The sequence below is a fragment of the Anser cygnoides genome, chromosome 3, assembly GCF_040182565.1.
Source record: "Anser cygnoides isolate HZ-2024a breed goose chromosome 3, Taihu_goose_T2T_genome, whole genome shotgun sequence".
NCBI lineage: Eukaryota > Metazoa > Chordata > Aves > Anseriformes > Anatidae > Anser > Anser cygnoides.
This window is the reverse complement of record NC_089875.1, coordinates 116,456,470-116,462,469: the sequence shown is the minus strand read 5'-3', so window position 1 is coordinate 116,462,469 and position 6,000 is coordinate 116,456,470.

The window sequence follows — 6,000 nt, the reverse complement described above, 5'->3', positions numbered from 1 at the left end:
TTCTTCCTTTCTTTCTTCCTTTCTTTCTTCCTTTCCTTTTCTTTCCTTTTTTCTTTTCTTTCCTTTTTTCTTTTCTTTCTTTTCTTTTCTTTTCTTTTCTTTTCTTTTCTTTTCTTTTCTTTTCTTTTCTTTTCTTTTCTTTTCTTTTCTTTTCTTTTCTTTTCTTTTCTTTTCTTTTCTTTTCTTTTCTTTTCTTTTCTTTTCTTTTCTTTTCTTTTCTTTTCTTTTCTTTTCTTTTCTTTTCTTTTCTTTTCTTTTCTTTTCTTTTCTTTCTTTTCTTTTCTTTTCTTTTCTTTTCTTTTCTTTTCTTTTCTTTTCTTTTCTTTTCTTTTCTTTTCTTTTCTTTTCTTTTCTTTTTCTTTTCTTTTCTTTTCTTTTCTTTTCTTTTCTTTTCTTTTCTTTTCTTTTCTTTTCTTTTCTTTTCTTTTCTTTTCTTTTCTTCTCTTCTCTTCTCTTCTCTTCTCTTCTCTTCTCTTCTCTTCTCTTCTCTTCTCTTCTCTTCTCTTCTCTTCTCTTCTCTTCTCTTCTCTTCTCTTCTCTTCTCTTCTCTTCTCTTCTCTTCTCTTTTTCTTTCTTCTCTTTCTCTCTCTCTTTCTCTCTCTCTTTCTCTCTCTCTTTCTCTCTTTCTCTCTTTCTTTCTCTCTTTCCTTCCTTCCTTCCTTCCTTCCTTCCTTCCTTCCTTCCTTCCTTCCTTCCTTCCTTCCTTCCTTCCTTCCTTCCTTCCTTCCTTCCTTCCTTCCTTTTTTTCCCTCTCCTCCACCTCTTATGATGGTGGTAGTGTCACTGGGTATGTGTGATATAACCAGGGATAATTTCAGGATGTAACATGTCTAAGCAACAAAATGGACTTTTGATAAATATTTTTTAGCATTTCTGGAGGTCTGTACAGGTCTAGCACTACCTTTACTACAAAATTTGGAATGAATTTGGAAAAGAACATATCATTTCAGTCTCTGGGCAACATGAGGGGCATAAAATATTGATTGGCTTGTTTGAATACAGATTATATAACTGATATTGATTTGATATCGATTACTGGCTGATTTTAAAGGACGAAATTGAAATGGATGTCCCAGAACACTCTCCTACAACAAGAGAGAAAGTACTGGCAGAAATGGTGTGTTCACGTCCCTTCCTCACAGCTTTGGCTGCTGTTCCTGAGGAGGAAGCAATCGCCAGAAGCTGTAAGACGAAGTCGGCACAGTGAGGTGACGGCACTTCACGCCAAAGGAAAAGCAAGCTCCTGGTGTTTAGCAGAATTATTAAGTCGTTTCAGATGCAGAGTACTGCTGAGGTACACCTGAGAGCCAGGCATCAGCAAATCCTAAAGCCTGCATGCAGTTTGGGAGTGAATGGGCTGTGTTTCTTTGCAGAGCTGGGTGCAGGAACTCTGTCAGCCTGGCTCACTGAAGTTTGTGGTGCCAAACTACTGGCCTGCTGGTACACGGGCAGCACAGGGACAAAATTAGCATCAGGCTCAGCCTGTAACAGGAGAGAGATCCAGAGGGGGAAAGGGAGTTAGCATTTTCAAGCTGCATTCCTAACCACTGACTCCCTGTACGCGTGCATGTCGATCGCTAACCCACTCTGATTAGGTTTGTGAGCTGGAAAATTGTTGCCTATGTATTTACTCCATGCTTATCATACAGCCTTAGGGTTCTACATAAGACCAGAACAGATGGGATTTTGTATGCTGGTCATCCAGAAAACCACTCTTCCTGGGACAGGATCAGGCTTTTGGGTGTCACCAGGACATTTGTTTGATGGACAAACAGCCAGCAATGTTGAAGCAGAGGGGTAGGATCTCCTCTGCAATAGCCCCACACCTAAAAGTGTTCCACGAGCTTAATGTGAAACAGCAAGGGAAGTGAGTTGGGACTGCCTTTCTGTTTTTCTTTAGCTTGGCTTATGTGCGGTACTTTTCCTCGCTGCACGTTGTCCTGTAATGCTACATTGGGGTGCTGCCCCCTGGTCAGCACCAAGTGCCTGCTTAAAATTGTGCTGGATGGATGATTTAGCCTTGGTTTTGGTGATCCATGTAATGTGGCTGTGACTACTTTTCCTTTACTTCTAGGCTGTCTCTGCTGATTATGCAGTTCCTATACGCGAGCAGCACGTGCTTTTTTTTTCACAAGGCAGCCTGGGGAAAGCAAGGAATGTGAGACCTGCTTTATGGCTGCAGGCTGTCAGTACCATAGAAATGTTCATATTCAGTAAAACCTTTGCAGCTTCTTCACATCCTATGAAATGTCTGTTCTGTTTTCTTTCCTTTAGGCTCAGGCTTAAAGGTACACCCTAATTCCTTCTGCAAGGCTAAAGGGGGCTAGTATCTGGTGCATGTAAGTCAGCTCGCCACCAGGACTCCCAGGAACTTTACTGCAGGGATGTCCCAACAAGAAAACACAGCCCTGCCTACCCTAGAAATGGAGCAGGGGTGCATGCCCTGAAATTTGTAGGCAGGAGGAATTCAGTTGTGGATGTAAAAAAATTCTGGTGTGCCAGAGCACTCTGTGGAGATGCAGTGGGAACACACATCTTTTCCTCCTAATACGTTGGCTTTCAAAGTTGAAGAATTTTGCAATGAGGATGCAAATCCAGAGATGAGTATTTAATCCAAGTAGGGCCCCTGGTGCAATGTGTTCACCTTTGTGGGCAAGCTGTGAGTGAGTTTTGGGTGCTGCCTCCCGTGTTCCTTGGTGAGGGCACTGGAAATGTCCTCGGCTGTGGGCAGGGGCTGGGGTGCAAGGTACTGCAATGTGCTGGTGGTATATAAGGTCCTTTGCAGTTAGGTGGTCTTGGGAACGAAAACCCAAGCAGAAGAAAATGCATGTCATTGCTTGTCAAACGATTTCATGGTTCTTGTGTTAATTTTTTTTATTCCCAAATCAAGACTCAGTGCTTCTTAAGCACTCCAGATAAAATATTGCTTGAATTTCAATTCATATTCTTCTGAATCCCTTGTAGCACTTTCCTCTCTCCTTCCTGCACCTACATCTTCTATGATACATTTAGATTTTGTGATATAATATCATGGTGACTTTCAATTTCTTGGGTGTCCCTAAGGAGCACTGTTGATGCCTAATTCTTGCCAAAGCAATGACAATTGTCACTGACAAGTGCACTTCTCCATAATGTGTATTACCCATTCAGGTCTCTTGAGTTGTCCTTCCTTGTGCACTGGTCTACTTACACCTAATTTTGCATTAACAAGTCTTTTATCTAGGCTGAATTCAGCAGTTTATTGAATATGCAGTTATTATGCTCCTAAAATAATGAAATTAATCCTTTACATCATTGCTTCCCAGAAGGATCTGCCTATGTTGGAAATCAGGATTTGGGGGGAAGATCAATGTCTCTGATCTAACAATGGGAGTTAAGAAGTGAGTGGTCCCAAGTTTCTCTTTGACAATTTTAACTAACGTCAGGAAAAACTTACCTAGGGAGGCTTTGAAATTTCCATTATTAAATGCTTTAGAGAATTGGCTGGACAATCATCTGTAACAACATAGCTGATTTCAGGTCAGGATAAATCCTGGTTAAGAACTGCATGTCAGTTTGAAGTTCTCTCCAGCCATCTTTCAGTGGTAAGGTTTGTAATGATTGCATGCCAGAAATTTTGTTTCTCTGTGTCTGGCTTCTGGAGGGCACAGGCAATCCAGGAGGTTCCTGGGATGCACTGATGACGGTTTCTTTCTCCAAGTGATAGAGGAGCCAAAGAGGAGAGGTGCTGTGCTGGACCTCGTTCTCACCAACAAGGAGGGGCTGTGGGGAATGTGAAGCCCAAGGGCAGCCTTGGCTGCAGTGACCATGAGATGGTGGAGTCCAAGATCTGGAGGGCGGTGAGGAGGGAGAACAGCAAGCTTGCTACCCTGGACGTCAGGAGAGGAGACTTTGGCCTCTTCAGCGATCTGCTTGGTAAAGAACCATGGGATAAAGCTCTAGAGGGAAGAGGGGATCAAGAAAGCTGGTTAATATTCAAGGATCACCTCCTCCAAGCTCAGGAGCAACGTACTACAGCAAAAAGGAAGTCAGTCTGCTTATTGTAAATAAATCATTCAAATATCTTCCATAGATGCTGTCCTAGGAAACAAAGAAAGAACAAAAAAAGGAAAATACATGCTTCAAACACAGCCTCAGGTCTCTGACTACAACATAACCTTCAAAATCATGCTCTGTTGTTACTGAAGCATTACTTAAAAGCATTGCAAACCTTTACCTCTCTTAGGACAGCCTGTGGTTTATATTAATTTTCCAAAACAGCAGAACACATTATTACTGCTCATATTGCTGACTTGAGTGCCATTACACCACCCCCCATCAGTCCATTGGCCCACCTCTGCTGTAAATACAAATTCACTTTGTTTTCCTTCTGGGGGAAGAGGTTTTAGCAATTTGCTGATAATTGGCCTTGACATAGAAGAAGAGATGAGACTCTGAAGTCCCACGGGGTTCATAGAATGGTTGAGGAAGGAAGGGACCTCTGGAGGTCACCTTGTCCAACCCCTCTGCTCAAGCAGGGCCACCTAAAGCAGGTTTTCCAGGACCGCGTCCAGATGGCAAGACAGGTTTCCCTGTGATTGATCCTCTTTCTTTCTCTTTCCTCGGGATGGTAGGGGACTGTAAAAATCTCCTTCAAATAATGGGAAAACAGGTGAGCTAGGATGGAAATATAAATATAATATAGATGGAAATATAAATAGTGAAAAAGTTATGCTGTGTACTGAAGTATCAATGGATAATAAAACAGCCTGGAAAGATTGCATCAGTGATTTGAAGCTGTTCAGGTAGCAGATACCATGAAGCTCAGAGCAGATGTGGCCAGTTCGTAGGCTGGAATTTGCTTTTGGGCTTGGAAAGTCTCATGCTATGCCTGCAATGTGCCAGTCACAAGGTATCTATGAAAGCCTTAAACCAAATGTAGTGCCCAATAAGTAACAGACACCAGTCAGGTCCGTTCTGATTGCTGTGACTCACCTCCACAGAACATCCTGATTATTATTTTTTTTTTTTTTTGAAAATTCCCTGAGATTTTCTCCCTGCTCCTTCGGTGCCCTCCCTATGCGAAGCAGTGAGCAGGGAAGTGGCTGCTGTTCTGTGGTCTATTCCTTTCCTTCAGGACACGGGGATGATGTGTACTTGCCTTCCTTGGGATACGAAGAGCCTGGCCAAACCACAGAGGACATGGTGAAACACCACAGAGAGAGAGAGCACGAAGCAAAAGTGATGCAGGGCTGGCAAAATGGCATTATTTAAACCAAAAAAAAAAAGCCCCAAAACTCTCTCTCTCTTGTCTCAGAAGTATTGAGGGTTGCTATTGCTCTTTTTTAGAGTCCGAGTCAGGATTTTGGATCTCCTGAGATCAGCTCTAGTGGAACAGTTCCATTTTAAAGAATATATTATTTAAAAGTGGAATCGTTTGTATTAATTAAATATGAATTGTCTACAACACAGGAATAAGCATGACTCCATTTCTCACAAGGAGCAGCAGATTGGTGTCCTTTGTTGTGGTTTTAAATCTGTTTTCAGAGGCACTGGGGGCCTTTCAGCATGGGCTGTGCTGGAAAGGTAATCTGTACATGAGCTATGTGGGCAAGGTGTGGTGTGTTGCTCTCTGTTCCCATGTCTTGGTCACTGGAGACCTACTGCAAAGTAAAGTTTCTAGTCTTGTGAGGGAGCAAGAAGGAACCGATCCTTGATAACTGGTTTATTTTCCAGGGCTTGCCCAAATATGCCTGTCACGCCTGATGGAGCAGTCATGTGTTACAAAACATCTTTTGAGAGCTTGTTTTTTCAGTCTACGCTTGTTAATCGGAATCAAGGATTCAGTAAAAACAAACCAAAACAAACCAGAGGGATTATCTTTATTCCTTTCTTATTTTTAAAACAAACAAACAAACACAGCCACAAAACCGCCAGTGCTCAAAAAGTGCACAGCCTTGGAAAAATGGAAGTCCTCGGCTGGACTTTGCCAGCAGCTGTTTAGCTCTACAGCTCCTCTGC